Source organism: Rhinolophus sinicus, linkage group LG05 (assembly GCF_036562045.2).
Source record: "Rhinolophus sinicus isolate RSC01 linkage group LG05, ASM3656204v1, whole genome shotgun sequence".
Classification (NCBI taxonomy): domain Eukaryota; kingdom Metazoa; phylum Chordata; class Mammalia; order Chiroptera; family Rhinolophidae; genus Rhinolophus; species Rhinolophus sinicus.
The window spans coordinates 65359979-65384695 of NC_133755.1; the positions used below are offsets into that span (position 1 = coordinate 65359979).

A 24717-nucleotide genomic window follows, 5' to 3' on the forward strand; every position below is an offset into this window, starting at 1 on the left:
AAACCCAGATGCCCTCCTGTAGAGCCAGCACATGGACGTGCTTGCGGGCACTCGCCTGGTTTCTGTGGAGGGACGGCAGCGCGGGAGGCCCAGGGACACGTGGGGAAGGACAGAGTTGTGTGGATTCGGGAGCTGGAGGGACAGGTGCCACCATTGTCCCTGTGTGGAACCTGACACACGTGTGGCCTAGAGGAGGGCATCTTTCCAGTATTAAGCTCTCCCCCAAAAGGGCAGGTCTGGACCACATTAGTCTGATGGAATCGTGTGTGTGCACCACCTTGGTGACACCCTGGGTCCCCGACCCCACACAGCTGGTGCTACATCCGCTGGGACATCCGTGACTGCTGGGCTGCTGGCCCTGTCCCACAGGCTGCAGAAGCCTTTTTGCAGCAGGTGGATGGCCCATGGTGGCGGCCCGGGAAACATTTGCTGGTGGACAGTAACCCAAGACCTGCCCTGCAGCGTCTCTTGGACAGCACTCAGGAACCCGCAGGCTTGAGACGGATGGTGGCAGGCCGCGTTGTTCTCAGGGTGTTTTTGTGGGGTGGTCGTGGGCCCAGCACCTGTGCGGAAGCTGAGACTGCACTGACTTTGCAGAAACCACTGACTACACCCCTTAGCTCCCTGGAACCCCACCCCGCCCACCTAGAGCTGCGTTGCCAGCAGCACTCTGGGCACCTGAGTGGCGGGCCCCTCCCCAAAAGGCACTAAGGCCTTTTGCAGCAATGCACGGCCCATGAAGGTCCAAGGAAATTTGGGTGGTGGATAGCAACCCAAAATGTATGCTGCAGCCACTCTTGGGGAGTTCTCGGGAATTTGAGAGCCTGAGGTAAGCAGTGGCTGGCTGCGGTGTTCTCAGGGAGAGGTGTAAAGTGGTCACAGGCAGGGAGGGGACTGGCATTAAAAACTGAATCTGCATTAGCTTCGTAAAAATTTCCATCTACGTCTTGTGACTCCCTGGGACCCCGCCCCACCCAGCTAGTGCTGCATCTCTGAGGGCACTCTCAACACTGGCCCAACCATACCAACCCATGCACCTAAGAGGCTCTTTCAATCATCTGGCTTTTCCAGCAGCCAGCAGGTGGCAATAGGCCTACAGGGCCCTAGGCCTTTCGCTAAGTTGCCTCAGGCCCACGACTGGTGGCAGGTGGCTTTGGTTCACAGCGAGGCCACCCTTACACACCTCCAGGACCAGCACAGGCAGCAGCCAACCACATATGTAATAGCTTTCTGGCTCCTACCAGATAGCTGTGAGCCAGTAACAGGCAAGGCTGAAACTGGCCTGCATGGGAGCCCCTACCAAGATATACCCGAAACAACACAGAGAGGCCAGCTTCAGACCACACCAGAGCACTACCTGGTTAGCCCCACAAGCGGCATACCCAAACGGGGGTCTTAACAGGCACAAGAGCCTGCAGGGGCAAATCCTCCTCTGAGGGGTCAGCCCCCACACAGCAGCTCATACACTGTGGGTATAGCTAATCCTCACAGTCAGCCTGGGAGTCAATCCCACCCACTGACATGCCAAAAGCAATCAAGGCTCAACTACAACAGGAGAACACACACATCACACTCAAGGGACACTCCTGGAACACATACACAGGAGATCAGGGAGATTGTGCCATTGGACCACACAAGACACATTCTATATAAGGCCACCCAGCAAAGACTGAGAGGCATAGGAGATCTACAGAATACATAGAAGCAAACACAGAGAGGCGCCAGAATGAGGAAACAAAGAAATGTGTCACAAATAAAAGAACAGGAGAAACCTCCGAAAATAGAACTAAATGAAATGGAGGCAACCAACCTATCAGAGACAGAGTTAATTGATTATAAGAATGCTTAAGGAACTCTGTGAGAACTTCAACAAAGAGATAGCAAGCATAAAGGAGGACACAGAAACAGTAGAAAAGAACCAGTCACAAATAAAGAATACAATAACTGAAATGAAGAATACACTAGAAGGAATCAACAGCAGATTTGATGAAGCAGAGGACTGAATCAGCGATTTAGAAGACAAAGTAGGAGAAAACACCTAATTGGAAAAACAAAAAGAAAAACGAATTAAAAAAAAATGAAGATAGTTTAAGGGACCTTTGGGACAACATCAAGGAAAACAACATTCGCATCAGAGGAGTATCAGAAGGAGAAGGGAGAGGGCAAGGGATCGAGAACCTATTTGAAGAAATGACTGAAAACTTTCTTAACCTGGCCAAGGAAAGAGACATAAAGCCCAGCAAGTGCAGACAGTCCCAAACAAGATGAACCCAAACAGCTCCACACCAAGACACATCATAATTAAAATGGCAAAGGTTAAAGACAAAGAGAAGAATCCTAACAGCAGCAAAAGCAAGACAACTAGTTACTTGGGAGGAAACTATCATAAGACTGTCAGCTGATTTCTCAACAGAAACTTTGCAGGCCAGAAGGGAGTGGCAAGAAATACTCAAAGTGATGAAAAACAAGGGTCTACAACCAACACAACTCTACCCAGAAAGGATATCATTTAAAATTGAGGAGAGATAAAAAGCTTTCCAGACAAAAAGCTAAAGAATTCATTACCACCAAGTCAGTATAGTATTACAAGAAATGTTACAAGAATTTTTTTGAGCAGAGGAAAGGAGAAAACAAACAAACAAAGGTAAAAAATATGAATAATAAAATGGCAATGACTATGTACCTATCAATAATCACTTTAAATGTAAATGGACTAAATTCTCCAATCAAAAAACATAGGGCAGCTGAATGGATATAAAAACAAGACTCATGCATATGCTGTCTACAAGAGACCTACCTCAGACCGAAACACATACACACACAGCCTGAAAGTAAAGGGATAGAAAAAGGTATTTCGTGCAAATAGAAATAAGAAAAACTCTGGGGTAGCAACACTTATATTGGACAAAATAGACTTTAAAATGAAGATTATAATAAGAGACAAAGAAGGACATACATAATAATAAAGGGACCAATCCAACGAGAGGACATCACCCTAGTAAACATCTATGCACCCAACATACGAGCACTTAAATATATAAAGCAAATACTGACAGATATAAAGGCAGAGATCAACAGTAACACAATCATAGTAGGGGACTTTAACACCCCACTGACACCAAGGGACAGATCTTCCAAACAGAAAATCGACAAGGAAACAGTGGACCTTGTTAAATGACACCCTAGACCAGATGGATTTAATTGATATTTTTAGAGCATTTTACCCCAAAGCAGCAGAACATACATTCTTTTCACGGAACATTTTCCAAGACAGATGACATGTTAGGCCACAAGTCTCAATAAATTTAAGAAGACTAAAATCATATCAAGCATCTTTTCTGACCACAGTAGTATGAAACTAGAAATCAATTACAAGAAAAACACACAAACACAGAGACTAAGTAACATACTAGTAAATAATGAATTGGTCAACAATGAGACCAAGGAAGAAATCAAATGATACCCTGAGACAGAGAAAATACAACGACCCAACATCTATGGAACACAGCAAAAGCAGCCCCAAGAAAGAAATTCATAGCAATGTAGGCCTACCTAAAGAAACAAGAAAAATCTCAAAAAGCATTGTCTTTACACAAAGGGAACTGGAAAAAGAAAAGCAAACAAAGCCCAAAGTGAGTACAAGGAAAGAAATAATAAAGATGAGAGCAGTAATAAATGAAAGAGAGACTATTAAAAAAAAATACAAAAGATCAATGAAAGCAGTAACTGGTTAACTGGTTTTTTGAAAAGACAAACAAAATTGACAAACCTTTAATGAGACTCACCAAGAAGAAAAAAGAGAGAAGACCCAAATAAATAAAATCAGAAATGAAAGAAAAGTGACAACTGATACCACAGAAATACAAAAAATATTAAGAAAATGCTATGAGCAACTATACGCCAACAAATTGGACAATCTGGAAGAAATGGATAAATTTCTAGAAGCATATAATCTTCCAAGGCTGAATCGAGAGGAAACAGAAAATCTGAGCAAACCAATTACTACCAATGAAATTGAATCAGTAACCAACAAGCTCCCAACAAACAAAAGTCCTGGACCAGATGACATCATAGGTGAATTTCACCAAACATTCAAAAAAGAATTAACGCCTATTCTCCTAAAACTATTCCAAAAAATGTAGGAGGAAAGCTCCCAAGCTCATTTTACAAGGCCACCACTATCTTGATTCCAAAACCAGACGAAGACATTACAAAAAAAAAGAAAAAGAAAGAAAACGATAGGCCGATAATCCTAATAAACATAGATGTAAAAATTATCAACATAATATTAGCAAACCATATTCAGTAATATATTAAAAAGATCATACACCACAATCAAGTGGGATTCATTCTGGTATGCAAGGCTGGTTCTCTATCCACAAATCAATTCACGTTATACATCACATAAACAGAATGAAAAAAAAAATCATATGGTCATATTAATACATGCAGAAAAAACATTTGACAAAATCCAGCACCATTTATGATAAACACTCTCAGCAAAGTGGAAATAGAGGGAACATATCTCAACATAATAAAGGCCATATATGACAAGCCCACATTTAACATCATATTCAATGGCGAAAAGCTAAAAGCATTCCCCTTAAGATCAGGAACAAGACAAGGATGCCCACTTTCACCACTTTTATTCTACATAGTTCTGGAAGGTCTAACCACAGCAATCAGTCAAGAAAAGAAATAAAAGGCATCTAAATGGAAAAGGAAGAAGTAAAACTGCCATTATTTACAGATGACATGATATTATAGAGAAAGAACCCCAAAAATTCCACAAAAACAACTACACATTTTAACAGATGTTATCTATGTATGACATTTTGGAGAATTGAATTATAATAGAAATGTGTAGTATGATGTTCGCTCAAACAATGGTGTTAATCAAATGAATGCTAGTGTCATTCATTGTATTACAATTTTAATAGTTTTTCCTTTCTTAAAATGTCTTTTTTTGGCACCCTGTGTGTGTGTGTGTATTTATATCTGTATATTTATATATAGTCACAGGATGTAACGTATAGCATAGGGAATACAGTCAATGGTATTGTAATAGCTATATACGGTGTCAGATGGGTAGTAGACTTGGTGGGGTTATCACTTTGTGAGGGGTGTCAATGTCTAATCATTATGTTGCTTTGTACACCTGGGGAAATAAAAGAGCAGAGGGGGAAGCACAGACTATAAGCAAGGGAAGTAAATAAAATAGAAAATGTTAAGTGGTTACAAGTGCTAATAAGGCAAAAAACAAACAAACAGATAAGGATTTTTAAAAAAAGGTTTCTTCTCTTTCATTAACCTGAAATCTCATGAAGTATATATAGAAAGTTACGGAATTGTTTTAGCTACCATGACTTAGATTTTCCAAGTGTGACCAAAAAGATGTGGAAATGACAGAAGGCCACGGAGGCCTGACCCCCTGCTGCTGTCATGTAATGATGTCCAGCACACAACTAGGGCTTCAGCTCCTCCCGGGCGTCTTCTGCACATTCCTCCTCTTCTTCCGGCTCCTGTTCTCAGCCCTTCTCTCTCCCCATAGAGCTCACCATCGTCTGTCACAGGATAATTTGGGTTTTTGAAAGCAGTTTATAGGGTTGGATGGGAAGCTCTTTGTTCAATTCCTTTAGCTCTTCTTAAGAAGACGTATTCCATAAATGTAGCAATAATATATAAAAGCATAGTAATTATTACTGCAGACAGACCCACTCATTTCCTTGATGGAGTATTACTGGAGCATCTTCGGTGTGCTGGTTACTGCCTACTGTCTCCTCAGCCAGCTGGCACCGGGGCTCTCCAGTAGAGGGCGCTGAAGAGACCTGCCGGAGGAAAGCGCTTGGCAAGCTCCTGGGTGTAAGACTGTGTTGGGCACCAGCCTCCTGCAGCACACATAGCTCCGTCAGTGTCCAGCTTTTGCAGGCATGGCAGCCAGAGCAGCCAGTGGCAGGCAGCCTCCTGGCAGCAGCCCCTGCTGGTATGCAGGTGGCCTCTCACTGCTGCAGCGCAGCAGCCCGCAGCATAATGCCCACGTCCCCCACTCTCAGCAGTTCTGGAGTAGAGTGCCTCCCGTGAGATACCTCACGTGACCAACCTTCCCTGGCACCCTGGAGGGAGGGTCTCCTACAAGTTCAGACTTCTAGCAAGTTTCCGTGGCATGGCACCACAACTTCTGTGCCGTTCTGTGAGCCTTGGGGCGCCTCCTTTGGGGTAGTAGCTGCTATTCCTATACTCTTGAGCATTCTCTCCATGTCTTACCAGCCAATCCCTTATCACCCTGGAGTCAACCATTCTATCTTTATATGAAACCTTCTTCATTCAAATTACTGTGTGTTTTTTTCTCTCCTGATTGAACCCAGACGCTAAAGTCAGGACTCTAACTGACTGTTCTTAGAAGCTCCTGAGAGCTTAAAGTACCCACTATAAAGTACATGTCTCACTTGGCAACTTAAAAACAACTGATCTTCACTTGAAACTAGGAAGGAAGGGGACTAATGGGTTAAAAAAGAAAAGTACAACATAATAAAATGGTCAGTTAGATGGAGTCCCAGTCAGTTTACTCCATTCTTAGTTTCTCTAAGCCAGAGGCCACAAATGAACTCATCATTCAACCCAGGGCCCGAGGATATGGCAGCGCCCACCCCTCCGTACAGACCAGGCAGCTCCTTCCTGTCAGCACTGTCTGGTACAAGAGGAGGTTTCCGGGCCAAGTTCACCCAGGTTCCCATAATAATTTCACACGAGTGTTGCTCCAGGAAAGAGGAAAATGGACAAACATACCATTTACATTTTCAAGAAACGAAAGAGAATAAAGGAACCTTTAGGAAGCTCTCAACTCTTCTCCATAGTTCCAAGGAGGGTAATGATAAGAACTGCAAGTTTCTCAAGCATTTCCTATGAGCCGACACACTGGCTGGGGCGGGGGTGTTCTGTGCTACCTGACAGCGCTGCACACATTTTCTTGGTCATGGCCATTCCTGTGTTTCCCTTCCTGTCATTACTCCTGCTATGCAATAACAGAATTAGCAGCCTGTTTTCTAACCTCAGAACACTTGTGGTGAAAAGGACGATGTTACCACTTCACACTGACGTCTGCCACAGACAGAAAGCACAGCTCCAGGAGAGCCCGAGGCCAGCTTTGTGACGGCCCCAAGGCCTGCCTCACATTTTTGAGTTTCCTCATTTTCAGAGGAGGATCAGTCAAACTCTAAAATCTAATACAATATTCTGAACAATTTCTGTCACAAAATGAGCTTTTGAGAGATGATACATGATCTCTTCCCTCATCATCTACCTCATTCTCATCCCCATACATATAAAAACTAAGCAGGATGGCGGGCGTGATGAATATGAAAGTCACTGAAAAGTCAGTGCTGTGTGAAAGATGGCAGCTGCTACAACAGAGAACAGAAACTAGCCCTGTCGTCATTCTTCCCCTTCCCTTCACCAACGTCCTGACAGAAGGATGTCTGTAACCCGAAACAGGCCGGTGACTAACAGACTTCCCATGAGCTGTCTTTGTTCAGCCTGCTTCCTCCCTCTTCATTCTTGCAGAACTCCTGAGGACATCTCTCCCTCCCTCTCCGCCTGCTGCTTTGCCTCTACTCTGCCACAAACAGGCTACAGCCACTATCCAGTTGCCACGTCAACCACGAACCTTCAAGAAATACTATTTCTAATGAACAATGTGCAAGAGAGAAGCAAGCAAAAGGCTTGGGGAGAGAAACAACACCATGGAGCTCAGGGAGACTCAATTACTTTAGTAACTGAGGTATAAACACATGTGCAAGTGTCTGTGTACACACATGTGTGCGTTTCAATATTTAATTACTTAAATAATATCAAACGAAACTCAAACCTTCCTGACTATAGGGCAAGGAGACTCCCTGCTCTAATCCTTTTCTAAACAGAGCTGATGCCAGGGGTTTCGGCTTAGCAAACGGCCACTTGGATGACCCTGTCTATCTAGTCCTTTAACCCAAATCTTTAATCAAACACAATAAAGCATAAATCAGAACACTCTCTTTTCATGGCATAAATAAGAAAGCAAAAATGTCATCAAACTACTTAGCACCATGTCAAATTTCTAAGCTGAGAAAATACAGAAAGAATAAATGAGTTTTTGAAGAGCTTAGAAACTAGTAGGAAAGCAAATGAAATGATGAAATGCTGAGAATGGTTCAAATAAACTAATAAAACCATATGGACTAAATATAAGGAAAAGAGCATCTAACCCCTCTGTCTAACTCCTGTGGACCCTGAGAAAAGAGATACCTAGCAAGAAGGACTCCTGGTGGCTACCGGACTCAAATTTAAAAGCAGAGCCTAGCAGCCATTTCTGAACAGGGGCCTCTGATGCAAACCTCACTTTAGGGAGAAGACTGCACTGACTTGTCTACCTGCACTGTGTTCCGCCCTCTGAGACAGCCATTATAAAGGAGTTCTGGGAATAGTATTTCCACCAATAGGACTGAGACTTACTCCATCCAATTGGAGCATCAGCATCTTCACCAACCAATCAGAGAGTCTCCATTCAAACAATTGGGACAGTGCTTTTAAAACCAATCAAACAGTGAGGATTTTGAGTCCTCATGTGCATGACAGACCAATCAGGGACCCGGGGTGAGGATTTCTGTCTCTGTAAGTCAGCTCCCTTTGAGTCAGAGAGCACACTTGCCCTTTCCACCTAGGACCGGATACCGTGTTTTGCTGGCTGGAACTGAAACACGGAAGACATCCTGCCAGAGCAGACCTGCGCAGGGCAGGGCAGAGCAGGGCAGGGCAGGGCAGGGCAGGGCAGGGCAGGTGGAGCAGACCAGAGCGGACCAGAGCAGAGCAGAGCTGTCTAGCCAGAGAGAGATGTCGTCCCAGGGCCACCTCACAGCCATGCTGTGCTGCTTCATGATTGAGCTGTAACACTAGGGAGCTGTTCCATAGCTGTGCTGCTCTCACAGCACTGCTCTATCACAATGAGCAGTTTGCACTGCATAAAGTTCCCTTCTTCACTGCACCCCAAATTGGGGGTTCCTGTTGTTAAAGTGGCACCAACACCCTCTAATGATAGTATCTTTGATAGCGATGATTTTACTCTAATAAAAGCAACAGTCATTTCTACTCTTCTATAGATAGCAATATTCTGAATTATTAGAAACAAATGACATGATTATTTTTTGATATTTTCAAGTAATTAAAAAATTTTTCAATTACAGTTGACATACAGTATTATATTAGTTTCAGGTGTACAACATAGTGATTAGACATTTACATTCCCTGTTTCCCCAAAAATAAGACCTAGCCAGACCATCACCTATAATGTGTCTTTTGGAGCAAAAATTAATATAAGACTGGGTATTATATTATATTATATTACACCCAATCTTATATTATAGTAAAATAAGACTGGGTCTTATATTAATTTTTGCTCCAAAAGACACATTAGAGCTGATTGTCCGGCTAGGTCTTATTTCGGGGAAACACAGTAATTTATGATCACCCTGATAAGTCTAGTAGTACCACCTGACACCAACCATAGTTATTACAATATTTTGACTATATTCCCCATTCTATTCTTTACAACCCCGTGACTGTCTTTATAACTAGCGATTTGCACTTCCTTCACGTTTTTCACTCAGCCCTCCAAATCCCCTCCCATCTGGCAATCATCAGTTTGTTCTTTGTATCTACGAGTTTTGTTTGTGTTTTACTTGTCGTTTATTTTGATTTTTAGATTCCACATATAAGTGAAATCACACGGTATTTGTCTTTGTTTGAGCCATTTTGTGTAGCATAATACCCTCTGGGTCCACCCATCTTGTCGCAAATGGCAAGATTTCTTTTTTTTTAATGGCTGAATAATATTCCATTGTATATATGTAAGACTACATGATTATTTCAAGAGATAGGTTTATCCTTTCAGATAAAACTGCTCTGAAATAAAGGAAATAACTCTGTGTTAAAAGGATAAATGAAAAAAAAAATCCCACCAAATCAATTACTGAGAGTTAACAAACATGCTGGCAAAAGTAAAGGGACAGAAGAATAGTTCAAAGGGGTAAAACCAAAATTTTACACTGCTGTCATGATACACATCTAGGGGTCATATGGGACGCATGCATGCTTCTGGGAACGGAGGGGGAATGGATGAGGGGGAAAAAATCACCCAGTACAGTTTATTACCCTGAAAACAAATATAAGCAGAAGACCAACATTATAATGGCTCATAAGACAATGTCAGTGTTTCATCATCTAGAAATCAATCTGCATACTTGCTACACAGGTATAGATTGTCTCTAGGTAAACTGCTTGTACAGGTATAAACAAACCTCAACAAGCCAGTTTACCTTCCCTTTTGTTTAACTATTTCTATGTATTTTTAGACAGTCTGAGTCAGTATTCCAGAGCCCAGAGGCCACAACCCCAGGGGCTCACCAGAGAGCTCAGAAGAAGCTGCCTCAGTTCTTAAGTAACACTTTGCATTCCCTTTCACGTTTTCAAAGCTGAAGCAGCAGAGAGAGAGGTCCTGTTTTTCTGCAGCTCATTTACCATTCATTCTGCCCTAAGTACCATTTGTGCCATAAAGTCTGGCACCACTTGACAAAGAACAAACTGTCCAGAACGACAAGGATTCTCAGTATATGCTCCCTTGGGTTTTCCTTCTTGATTTCATCATACTTTCTGAGAACTTTCTTCGCAAGACCTTGAAATAACTCATTCTTACATCTGACATGGCTCTAGCGTTTAACTTTTAACAAGGTGTCCTTCAAGAGAGAGAAGGTAGCTGAATTCCAACAAAAGAAATTACTGACAGGTACTGAGGAAGCAAAAAGCACTAACTTTCTGCTTTTTAAGAAGGTGTGGCTTCCCGAATAGTAAAAATGGAAACTATCCAGTCATTTGATATTTAAAATGAAACACAATAAATTCTTCTTCAGTAGCTCTAAATCTTCATATCAAAACACTTTCTTTTACAAATCACATTCAGTTGGCAAATGAAGAAACTCAAGCACCTAAAAATAAGGGACTTGCAACAGGCAATTACTAAGTGGCGATACCAGCTATTAAAGCCAGTCTCTGCCAACCCAGACTCTACACAGCTCTCTTAAGTGGCCCGTATTCTGTTCAAAATAAACTTAAATTGTTCTACAAACGAGACACATCCATCTCTAACCCATGGAGGTAAAAACAGTAATTTGAGATGGTCATGTTTCTCAGTCCAATCTCTTTTCCCCCACATTTTGAGAACTTCACTTTCTAACAATGTTAAGGAAATGCTCTTTTTCAATACAAAATGTAAAAGGCTTAACAATTACTACAGGTAGACATTGTAGATTAGATCACCTAATCTATCCCTCATCCACCCTCCTCTTCCCACCAACCTAAAAATGACACATGCCAGAGCCACAAATGCTGAAATCCTGGTTTGGTTTATATGCCACTGACAGGCGCGTAGCTGATAGCAGAGGGAACCACAAGGGGTGTTGCTATACACCTACTGTCATGGATGTCTGCGTGAGCACAACCACCATAAGCCCCAAATAAATGGCAAACTATAATGTGATAGTTACATCAGAGGGAAAGGTTAGAATTATGCCCATATCAAAAATTTTGATTACGGAAGATGTCAAATACATATTGGAGAGAACAGTACACTGAATCCCATCAAACCCACACTTTGATAACTACAAATGTTATCAAATCATGGTCAGTATGTTTTATATCTAGTCCACAACCATAAAATATTTTGAAGCAAATTCCATACATCATATCATTTGATCCATAAATTCTTCAGCAATATGTATTTAAGCTCTCATTTCCTACAGGGTGTAATGTAGCACACTGAATTTTGAAGAAGGCTCAGTACAGAGATGCTTGAATTCCAAAATCAGACTCTTAAATGGGGACTGGCTGTCCTCCCCTAGCTTTTCAATCATATTCTCCTGAGCTAAGATGCCCCAGCAGCTGCCACAGGACAGACAAGAGGAAAGTGGTCAGGAGAAGAATCCAGAATCCAGAGTCTACCATTCAGCCCGTTCCCTTCTCACATCACCACCACACAGCATCACTGCTTTTGTTTTATATACTGTAGTCCCCAGGGAAATACTGTCAGGAAAAGACTCCTTAAAACGCTTCTGACTGGACCTTTTCATCTTTTCTGAGATTCTCAAATAGAAAATTTGCTACATAATTGATATTTGCATTTTTGTTTTTGTTTTTGGTTTGGTTTTTGTTTGTTTTGGTCTGTTCTTGCGACAATCAGAAGCTCTAAAAAACGCTGACTGGTTTTCTGCAATGGTCTGATACTTCACCATTTCGATTATGAGTGGAAGTTAAGTCACTGGTATGTACCACTTTCTAACTGGTAATTGAAACAATCTCAGTCTTTTTCTGTAGGTATCGCGTAAGACCATCCTAGGCTCATTAACAGAGAAGAATCTTGCCTAAAAACAATCCTACGTTTCATTTTCCCTAGAACGTGGCTGGAACGTCACAAATTAGAAGTGCACAAATAAGCCTGTGGTCCATTTCTAGTTCCATGCGTACTCAGACGTCTTCCCTACGATGCTGTCATTTTTTCATTCCCATTAACTCAAAGCAATTAGAATTTTGATAATAAAATGTACTATTTCATCTCAATACCATTCAACAGTGATTTCTTTAAGTAGTTATAGGAGCAGATCGCAATATAGAGGTTTGTGTACAAAAGTAATAGCAATAAATTTCTGCTGTACTGCAGAACTGGTTACGGTGGCCACAAAACATATCACTACTGTCTTACGTACATATGATCAAAGAAGCACTGTTTTTATTTTAAACTTTATAAAATAATAAGTCATATTTTTTCCCTTCAAAAACAAATATACTGAAATTTCTCCTCATTATTATAAAATAGACCAAAACATTGTACTACTTCAACTAGATAACAAGATCCTTGTTGGAGGGGGGGTTGGAAAGAGGTCTAGTCACAATCTTGTTTTTAAAAATCCCCATTTATGCTATATTCTATTATATTCTAATGGCTGTAAGTTCAGTTTGGAAAGAAACATCCAAATACTCTATTCTGATTTCCTGCCTCTTTAATAAATGACCCAACAAAACTGCTTTCATAGTTCATTTCATTTGTTTACTCATTCACAAATATTAATTGAAATCTATTAATTGTGCTAGTCAGTAAACAAGAGTTAGAAATGACTCCTAGCCTAGATTTGACAGTCACTTTCGCAGAGATGGTATCTGAGGCTACGCATGCTAAAGAGCTTTGGAAATAGCAGGACAACAAAGGAGAAAATGAAGAGCAGCAGTAACTAGCAGGAAAACTAAGAAAAGGTAGTGCTAAGGAGATGAAGGAAGGAGAAATTTTTAAGGAAGTATTATTGCTATAACATTTCAAGGAGTGAAGTAACGATTTATGGTGAGCCCCTCGAGACTGGGAGATGGGCCTCGCTCCCACTACAGACACGCCGTCCCCTATCAGCTGGCAGTAGAGCTGGTACCTGACCTGGGCTCTGCCAACGCCATCCTCTTACTTAGGACAACTTCAGTGGTGGCCCCTGGCCAGCCTGTCCCAGCAGAGGGACCTTAGCTGTGGTGTCTGATGTCTGCTGTCCTTGGCTCTGGTCCATTCTGAGGCTGGTTCTTTAATCTTCCCATTTCTGTCAATTCTGTAAGCAATCTGAAATCTTTCCAATAAAATTCTTTTCTGCTTAAGTTAGCCTGAGTCTGTTGCTATTGTTTCCCACCGAAAACCAAGACTGCTCAGATGACAAGGGACAGTGACATGGTGGGGTCAAAAATTAGGCTGCAGAGGATTAAGCACACAGGGTTAGGTAGTAAGAGACCAAAGTTACCGTGTTGCTAGGACCATCTGTCACATAAGGGAAGTGGGAAGAGATCAAAGATGCTGAAGGAGGAGGAGTTACACACGAGCAGTCCTTTGAGAAGCACGACAAGATCTAGACGAGTGGGCGGGTAGAGAGGCAAACCTTGGAGATGAAAGGAAGCCGGTGGGACCAAAATCAAAGCAATCAAATTGAGATAAAGAGAGGAACAACTGTACTAGTTTTATAACTTTTGTATAAATCTAAAACTATTGCCAAATAAAATTTATTTAAACAAAAACAGAGAGAGGATATAGGGAGAAATCTTACATCATTTACTTTTCATGTTTCAGGAGAGTAGGAGAGTAGTTGTGGTCAGAAGAGCAGGGTGGGGTCAAGAAAACTGATGATGGGACAAGTTTCAAGCAGTTGTAACAGCGAGTATAGTGAGAAAAGTCAATAAAATAAGACGAAGGCCCAGCAGTAACCAGGAAGAAGTTGAAGTTATAGAACAGATATCAGTTTTATATAATTTATTCATCCAGAAATTAAGAGTTTGAGAGTGATCTGAATTGACAATGGGTCCAGGGGTAAGTCCAGGATATGACAATATCCTGGAAACAGCTGGCAATGAAGAGTGTAGGGCACTGAACACAATCAGAAAAGGCTGACAGACTGGCCAAGAAGGAAGGAAGGTGTTGGAGTAAGAAATACGGAGGGCGAGGAAGAGACTCACTACTCACTGCAGATGCACGAGAGAGATGACCAGATAAAGGCTATTGTCAGAGAGGGAAAAACACAATCTAACGGATGGCTCTGGATGTGTGACCATGATGTCCAATGGACCATGCTGATACAAGGGAAGATGAGGAACCATAATGCTGACAATGCGCTATCATGATTTTCATTTACTCATGCAATGCAATGAACTTTTCCTGAGAATCTACTATGTATTAATAGAAGCCACTGTGAAGGAAAAAATGGGGGAGAAAATCACACACAAATGATCAATGTACAGCTTTGCCTTCAGACATCTTACATCTATTTTAGCAAACGATCTGAGACGCATATACAACAATGACATAAGCCAGACTGCGCCCTGTGCTCCAGGGAGGGCAGGAGGATGTATGAGAAGAACTAGGCTAAGAGCTAGAGAGTCCTGGTCTTCGGTCCCAGTCTCCCCCCTTTACTAATTGGGTAAAAGGGGGATTTAACAACAGAATGTATGAAAATGTCTAACAGTGATAGGTTCACAGAAGTTCTATATGCGCTATGTTAGTTTCTTTCCCAGATTCCCTTAGTTTTTACTCAGTAAATACTGACTGAAGCCCAGCAATAAAGTAATAAATGGAAATTGAAATGAGGAACAAATACAGCAGAATGGAAGGAAAACATGTGAGGCAGATGGAGCACTCTATTTATTCATGAAGGTGCAGGCAGATCTTGAAGGATAGTGGTCAATGGTAGAGATAAGATGATTCAGAGACAAACATAATTTCTGAACGAAGAGAAACAGAGGACGGTTTTAACAAGCAGACTTTCGTCACCACCTGGCGATGCTCGTTCTCTATGCGGCATGAGTGGTCTTGGGTATCCCGACTTCATCTCTTCTAGGTTATCTCTTCTAGGATCCCCAGGCCCAGTTAAATTACATGGTCTACCCCAGTGTGGGAGGCAGCCACTACGACAGCCTCTGATGAAGCCCTCCTCCCGGTACTGACAAGGATTCTTTCCATGGCCAACCGCTAGGCAGGCTCTTCTGACCAGGCCCTGACTTTTGAGCTTCCATGTTTGCCTCTGTACTGTCCGGTTTTAGCAAGAATCTTGCTAAGCCAGTTTAACTAGAACCTCCCATCCTTGATATCTGATCATCCTCTATATTTAATTGGGTTCCTCATCCTCCACCATCATCCATGTCATGTCTGATCACTCTGGATGTCTTCAGCAAGAATCCTATTAGGTCAGTTTCACCAGAAACCCCTGACCCTTGATGTTTCCTCTCAGTAATTTTCCATCTACTGATCCCTGCACTGCTCCTTGGCTATAAATCCCCACTTTTCCTTGTTGTATTCAGAGTTCAGCCTAATCTCTCTCCCCCACTGCAAACACCATTGCAGTGGTCTCTATACCCATCTTGACGGTCCCGAATAAAGTGTGCTTTACTGTTCTTTTACGGGTGTCACTGAGCATCCCTCATGTTTAACAGTATTCACACCTTTGTGTAACCCCCTCCCTCTTCAGTGTAGGCTGGACTTACTAACTAGCTTCTAATAACAAGGTACAGCATTTTATGTTAGTTTCCTAGATTCCCTTTGTTTAATTCAGAAAACGTTTACTGAATCACAAATGTTTACTTATCACAACAAAAGTAATTAAGAGGTCATTTCTGAGATTAGGTTATAAAAAGATTGTGGCTTCCGTCTTGAGCTCCACCCGCCCCCCTCTTGAATCACTCCATGTGAGCCTTGAGATGACTGCAGCCTCAACTGAAAGCTTAATAGCAATCTCATGCCAAGGACTTTAGCCAGAAGCATTGAACTAAGCTGTACCTGAATTCCTGACCCACAGAAATTCTGAGATAACAAATGCTCATTGTTTCAAGCCTGCAGTCAGCAAATTAATGCCCATAGGTCAAATATGGCTCACCACCTGCTTCTGTAAATAAAATTTTATTGGAATACAGGCAACTACACTCATTCATTTACATATTTTCTATGGGCGCGGTCACACTACAGAGTCACGCAGAGTTGAGCAGCTGTGATACAGATTATACAGCCGGCAAAGCCTGAAATATTTATTTGGCCCTTTACAAAAGAAGTTCGCTAACTCTTGTTACCTCTAAGTTTTAGAGTAATTTGTTATTCATTAATAGATAATTAATGCACTCTGCTCCTATAGCATCTTGGTCATTCCTCTAGCAATACAGTATCTTTAAACTATCTGTGCGTCTGTTTTTTCCAACCATACACTAAGTTCCATGTCAGTAGGTAACGAATGTTTTAATCAACTTCACATCCCCATTTCCTGGGCATATAGTAGGACCTTAATACATGTAGACTGATCCAACAATGCCTAGACAGATATATTTTACACACTAATGCAGAAAACTCACAACCTAACAATATATCCTTTAAATAAAGTACAACATTAAATTAAGAAGAGCCAAAACTACAAATTGTGCCAAATAGCTAATATTTCAAGTTGAATCTATTTTAAAGGTATTTGTTGACTGCCACACAAAGAATGATTCCAGATCCAGAAAAACTTCTGCTCTTTTAAACTGGCTATCCTTTCATAAAGCATGGTTGTTTAAAATACCTGTAGCAACAGTTTATCTCCGATATTTCCAAGATTACTGCCATTTCATTTTAACATGAAACAAAGAATATGTTTTCTGGCAGCTAGAAATATTATTGAAATTTTCTACAACACAGCAGAATTTCAGTTTGGTCCCAAAAAATTCTGTATGTTAGATTAGAAACTAAAGTTAGGAGCAGAAATTGTCAAACATAAGTAAACATCCTACATGCAATGATTCATTGTCGCTTCCTACCTCAGTCTGGTTCCCTTCATATTCTGTTTGCCTGGCACAGGAGGACAATATTTTCAGCAAGATGAAAACCTAGATATTCTTATACTGTTTAATTTTAAGCAATACATTCATTTTAACACATAACTATAATATTTTTAGCTTTTTAAACCTAGATATTTTCTCTGGCAAATACTATGAAGAGGCAGAAAAATTCAATTTTTGTTTCAGTCTTATTCTTCATAGGCAACACAGGAGGTTAACCTTTACTTTTATGTTCAATGGTAACTTTTTAACTTTTAAGATATGATCAAGTGTATTCAGACTTTCGATATAAGAAATCTTACTCTAAACCCTAAGAGAAGCCAAGCCTCAGTTTCGTGGTTAAGAGCTCACACTTTGAACACAAAATACAACTGGGCACAGCCCTGAGATCAAATCCCAAATTGCCCTAATATTTCACGAGTTACCAATCGTGACTCTAAGTCTTTTTCCTTCCCTGTGAAAAAGCAGAAATACGCCATACCTCACAAGATTATGGTGAAGGTTCAATGGGACTGTGACGCACTTATTAACAGCCAGAAAAGCAATAAATGGTATGAAAGGCCAACCTGGTTTAAAAAATTATTCATGAGTTTATATTTCTATGAAACATATGTATTAATAATCTTACTGACTGTAGATTTTGGAAAGGTTTCCTAAATAGGACACAAAACGCACAAACTTTATATAAAAGAAAAAAAATAAATTATCAAAATTAAAAAAAAACTTTGCCTTTCAAAAGACACTTGTAAAAATGAGAAGGCAATCCACAAACTGGGAGGAGACACTTGCAAAATATTATCTGACAACGCACTTTTATTTAGAATATATAAAGCACTGTTACAACTTAATACTATAGGAGACAACCCAGTAATAGATGGGCAAAATATCTGAAGAGACATTTTGCCATAGATATATGGATTGCAAATAAGCACAGGAAGTGATACTCAACTTCATGAGTCATTAAGGAAATGTATATTAAAACCACAATGAAATACCACTACATTCCCCCCAAATGGCTAAAATTGGGGGGAAAAAATTATCATACGAAGTGTTGGTGAGGATGTGGAGAAAACGGAATCCTCAAACACTGTTGGTGAGAATATAAAATGACATAACCTCTTTGGAAAACAGTTTAGTCATTTCTCAAAAAATTAAATATACACCTACCAAACAACCCAGCCATTCCACCCAAGAGAAAAGAAAGTATATACCCATATAAGGACTTGTACGTGAATGTTCATAGCAGCTTTACTTGCAATAGTCAGAAACTGAAACAACTCAAATGTCAACCCACAAGTTACTGGCTAAACAAATTGTAGTATATCCATGAAATGGAATACCACTCAACAATAAAATGGAATGAACTAATGAGACATGCAACATGGATGAATCTCAAAATAAAGAAGCCAAAAGAAAACAACCATTAAATAAAATAATAAGGGGCTTTATAGTTATAAGAAACATATTTAATAATTATTTCTAAAAATAAAATTTCTATAAAAGAATATTTGTATCAAAAGTTTATTTTAGTCACAGAATAACCACTGGGTTGCACAGATACACAGTAAGTGGCTATGTTTCCAAGATTTATAAGTAGATATAAAATGAATAGTACTGTTTCATTTTAATAGCATCTATCCAAACTAATGTAAGTAAAGCGCAAGTTTTAGTCAACTTCTATTTCTTTGTTTTGTTTTATAAGTGATTTATAACTTATACTTTAATGTTGGGTTTAAAAGAAAAACCAATAAAACAATTATTATGATTAAAATTCTGGCATTTAATTGTCATTTAGAAAATTTTATGTGTATTGACAACAAATTTACAAATTGAATCTGCTGAAGTTGAGGTTCATTCCTAAATGTCTCTCAGCAGTACAGAAAAACAGAAAAAGAATCCTTATCTAAAGACTTTTTGCTTCTTTTCACTATTTCTTGAACACATCTAATTTTTAAGTATCAAGACTACTATTAAATTTTTATATATATTCCCTTGACTATATAGAAATATTTCATCCAATATGTGGATGAAAACATGATTTCCTTTCAGAAAATAAGCTTCCCAAAACGACTGACAAAGAAAAACAAAGCGATCATGAGCTGTACTTTGGTAGCTATAACCCTCTCTTAGGCTTCTCTTCGTGTGATACTGTACATACATTATAAGGTAGTATTATAATTAAGACTAGAAAAGTAGTCAGTCACAGGAGTTTAATCGGGAATAAAAGAGCCAGTTTAGCTTCTCATTCCTTCCCTCGTTCAATGAGGAATGGACACTGGACAGTGACGACCTGACAGACACTGGTGGATGCCCCCTAGAGATGCAGAAGAAGTGAGGGGAGGCCTGTGGCCTTGGAGAATCCTCTATCAACGAGGGTGGGATGGGGCGTGAAAGTGAGCTGGGTGAGGAGGGGTGTGCCTGTAAAACGAATTATTACAATATGAATACTTGTGCACTACACTCTTTTAAAAAAATTTAACTGAAATATACATATAATTGACATGTATGACATTGTATAAGTTAGAGGTGTACAACGTGTTGGCTTGATACGGTTATTTATTGTAATACGATGACTACAGGAGCATTAGCTAACACCTTTATCATGTCACATAAGTATTTCTTTTTTGTATTGAGAACAGTTAAGAGGTTTTTAATACAGTGCTGTTGCCTATGTTGTGCCTCAGATCTCTTGAACTAGCTGCAACTTTGTACCCTTAGAACAACATCTCTCCAATTCCCCCATATCCCCAAGCCCCGATAACCACCACTCTATTCTGTTTTTACCAGTTCAGTTGTTTTTTTTTTAGATTCCACCTATAAGTGAGATCATACAGTATGTGTTTTTCTCTGACTTATTTCACTCAGAATAATGGTTTCAACGTTTATCCATGTTGTCACAAATGGCAGGATTTCCTTCTTTCTCATGACTGATAATATTCCATTGTATATATGTGAATTATACTCTAAAACACGTATAATAAAGCACTACTACCTTTTAAAAAGCAACACTGGCAAACTGATAACTTTCTGTACCAAGAGAAAAAATGGTTATTAATTGTATAATGTGTTCATTATTAGGAGGATTAAATACGCTCTGCCTGAACCATTAAATAATAAGAATAGACAAAAATGGCAAAGCTGCAATTTTATCCCTGTTAATTGCCTAATAGACTATATTTCAATACAAACATTGGTTTTTCAGCCTAAAGTTTATGATCAGCAAACTGCAAAACGGGTATGAAGGAAATGCACATCCTAGGTTGACTAAATGAACTTACTTGAATCAAGGACAGGAACTGGTTATATACCAATGATCACCTTTTACAGCCTTAGGCTCTTCCTTCTCCATTATAGAATCGTGAGTTAAAAAAACAAGAAACAAAATCAACATGAAAGTTCTTATTATAGTACCTGGCCCATACCAAGGTCTCAATCAATGGTAATGTATTATTGAGGAACACATGATCTGAGTTTTCTACCCTCAAACCAAGTCAAGGACATTCTCACGACTTAAAAATGATTATATCCTATGCCTTAAAAGATACAAGCTCACAAGGTTTATTTAATAACCAGAAAGTAAAGGCTGCTTTTCTTGGCACTTGCTCCCATTCCTGGTGATCCAGTTCTACCAGGCGAAGGGCAGGAAAGAAAAGCATAAAGAAGTTTGAACAAGTGAAGGACTTCTCCAGTCAACTGCATCCAGTCAACTGCACACAGGGATACAAATTTCTAAGTACCTTTTCTTGATTCACATTCATTTCAAAAGACTGACACAGCCCTGATTTTAGAAATCTAAACAGGGAGATGGAGGAGTTGGGAGGGTAGATGCACAACTAAATGAACAACAGGGAAAGATCTGAGTTCTTTATTTTAACACTAAACCGGGGATCGTCTGTTAAGGGACAGACAGACAGTAAATACTTTTGTCTTTGCGTGTCACAAGTTAACTGTGCCACTGTACCCACCATAGACAAGTACAAAATAAGCATGGCTGTTTTCCAACACAACTTTACTTACAGACTTTGAAATTTGAATGTCATGTAATATTCATATGTCATGAAATATTCTTTTTTTTTTTTCAACTATTTGAAAAACATCAAATCCATCTTAAAGTCAAGGGTCATACAAAAATAGGCAGTAGGCCAGCTGTGGCCTGAGGGTCATAGTTTGCCAATCCCTGCATTCGACCACGCTTTGGATCCAGCCAGCAAAGACTTGAATTTTGATGTGTCTCCAATCAGTTATTTACAGATCCTTTGTATCTGAGGCAGAGCAAAAGTGACTTCTGAGAATTTTAAAGGAGGGTGGGATTGTGAATTGTTCCGGTGTAGTTTTCATTAGGGTTTCCTCAAAAAAATGTGTTTGGGTGCAACTCAATTTAGGAGATGGGGGGGAAATACATACATACATACATATATATATATATATATATATATATATACACACACACACACACATATATTTACATATACATATAAATACATATATACATATATATATATAAATATATAAATATATATATATATATATATATATATATATATATATATGTATATCTCTCTCAAAAAATGTATACACATTTTAAGGAAAAAAGCTGTATTATAATACAATGAATGACACTAGCATTCATTTGATTAACTCCACCTTTTGAGTGAACATCATACTACACGTTGCTACCGTAATTCAATTCAACTTCGAGTAGCAATACAAAGATAACATTTCTTAAAATGTGTATACATTTTTTGGCATCTCAGAAAATGTGTACTTTTTTTATACATACACACACGTCTTAGATGTTATTTTGGGGTATCAAAAATTTCAGGGAAGAAAGGGTCAATGCCCTGTGAAGGTGTGGGGCTGAGTCAACTTCCCAGCCCAGTGGAAGAAGAGTATAAGGTACTTCACTCTAGTGGATCCACTGCTTAAACTGGGCAGTCATGTCAGTTCTATCCAGATATGAGGAGAGATACATAAAGACTATCTGTATGTGTATAAAGAGTCTATATATATGTAGAGAGAGTCCCTGTGTATAAATGAATATACATGCTTTATCCAAATCCTTACCATTTAGTTTCATAAAGGAAAATAATTCCCAATTGCTTCTTAGATATGTTTGATTCTAGCCAAAATTAAGGACATGTTCTAGAACTCAAGATAAAGGCCCACAGGACACGTTCTACTAGTAGTAACAATTACTTAGATAAGATAAATTGCTATAACATAACCCTCAAATACAGTGGGTAACATTCCATTGTACAAAAGTATTCAAATATAGTAAGTTTCAGGTTATATTTAATACTTTAAAATAAAAATCTATACAGGCAGTGTTTTACATGCTACCTTTTACATACTCTGTTTTAAACCATTTCAAGTTTAAAGCCAGAATTATTTTCATGTCTATTACAGTACTCTTTAAATACTTGTATTATGTTTCAGAGCAGAGTCTTATTTAAATTTAAAAGAAACATGTTTTCTGGCAGTGAGCACAACCCTTTTTAGTCTCTAATAGTGTTTTTGCTGGAGTCCATAAACATGCCAAGAATATGAACATGTGAGTAAGAAGGAATTAGAGTAGGAATGGGTCTTGTGCAATACTCGAGACAGCATGAAAGATGTTTGGTATTACACGTATTTAAAGTCAAATAACTGCTCCTAGGAAGAACAGGTGTTGGTCACATTCGATGTGCTAAAACATAGGTGTTCCTTGAGGGGAGGAACTGTGTCCGATTCATCACTACGTCTTTACATAGCACATAGTAGGCACTCACTAAAAATTAATTGAAAAATGTATAAAAGGCATTGACCCTACAGCACGACTTACAAGATAGTAATAACTCCTAACCTCACTAAGTTGGTGGTGAGGACGTTATGAGATAAACGATGCTCAACAATGTTAGTTCTTTTTATCCTCATTTTAAAGAGGAACAAACTGAGGTTCAACAAGATTATATAATTGTCCAGTTGTGTGGCACTGAAATAGGTGTGCCTAATTTAAAAATCCCTACCCTCCCTGATTTCTATTAGCCAAGGAATCCAACTAAATACTAAAAATATAACTAGGAAAAAAAAACTAGGAAAGAAAAACACCTGCCCCTCTAAATTGATAAAAAGTCCATGGAAAACCAGACAATTGTCCACTTTGTTAGCTTTGCACTGCATTCCTAAAATAAGGAAATGGTCATTCTCTCTGCATTAGGGGACAGCGAAATGGCAGAAATGTAAATCTCTTTTTATCACTAGAGAACTGTATCACCAGAATGGGTGAAAAAATATTTCCCCTTAATCCAATGGAACAAGCAATACTTAAGAATTACTCTTCCTTTAATTTAAACTCTAGACAAAAGAAAAAAAATCTCATTTTTTCCCAAAGACCATTATTAACTATGTAATTACCTTCTCGGGCATATAGGTCATTTTATTCATGTGTACTTACTGTATGAAAATTAGTAAAAGATGGTTGGTCTCAAATGGTGTTTTACATATCTTAATTTTTGAAAAACAAGGAAACTCCTTAGGATCCCAAATCTGAATTTAGAACTGTTTTTGGCAACGTTTTACTCTTAGATTAGTAGTAAATTGATAACTAAATATCAATTTCAGAGATCACTTCCAACAGCCTGTCTGGTTTAGCAAGAGATAGCTCAGTATTTCACTAAACTTCATGCTTAAAATTTATAACATTTCAAACTCCTAAGCTTTTAAGTTCTGCTTAGTCTAATCAATTCATAGTTCATACATTAAATGTAGCTAAGAGATACATGACATAGTAGGAAACAAATTCTAACAATGTTAGTGTTAATAACAGCCCTTTAATGCTACTATTCTTTCCAAAAGGTAGTGAGTGGATAATTTTCAAATAAATGTTTCCCTTCCAAAGTACAGTTCCTGAAGTATAGCAATCTAAGTGAAGTAAGTCAGAGAAAGGCAAATACCTATGACTTCATTTATATGTGGAATCTGAAAAAACCAAAACAAATGAATAAACAAAACAGAAACCAACCCATAGAGAACAAGGTGGTGGTTGCCAAAGGGGTGAAGAGTGAGGAGATAGGGAAAAAAATAAGAAAAACACAAATTTAATGGAAGTTTTAAAAAGCTTCCTTGTCAATTTTTCCCTGTTAAATTTAAATAGAGAATTTACGACAAACTCTAAAAATGAATTTATTGGAAAAAGGGCAATAGTGCACAACATATAAATATCCCTCCCACGATCTAATTGGAATATTCAAACTGAGTCCATAAACAAATTAAAGTATTACACAGTGTATGTAATAAAAAGCAAAGGAAGTCTCCCTTTACTGTAGCTTTCTGTCAGCACTAAAA

At 39.2% G+C, this 24717-nt stretch overlaps 1 protein-coding gene across 8 annotated transcripts in view; it reads right to left on the minus strand.

Annotated features, from left to right (window-relative positions):
- LIMS1 (LIM zinc finger domain containing 1) overlaps nt 1-24717 on the minus strand; it is a 154066-nt gene that overhangs the window by 40473 nt on the left and 88876 nt on the right. The window lies entirely within an intron of this gene.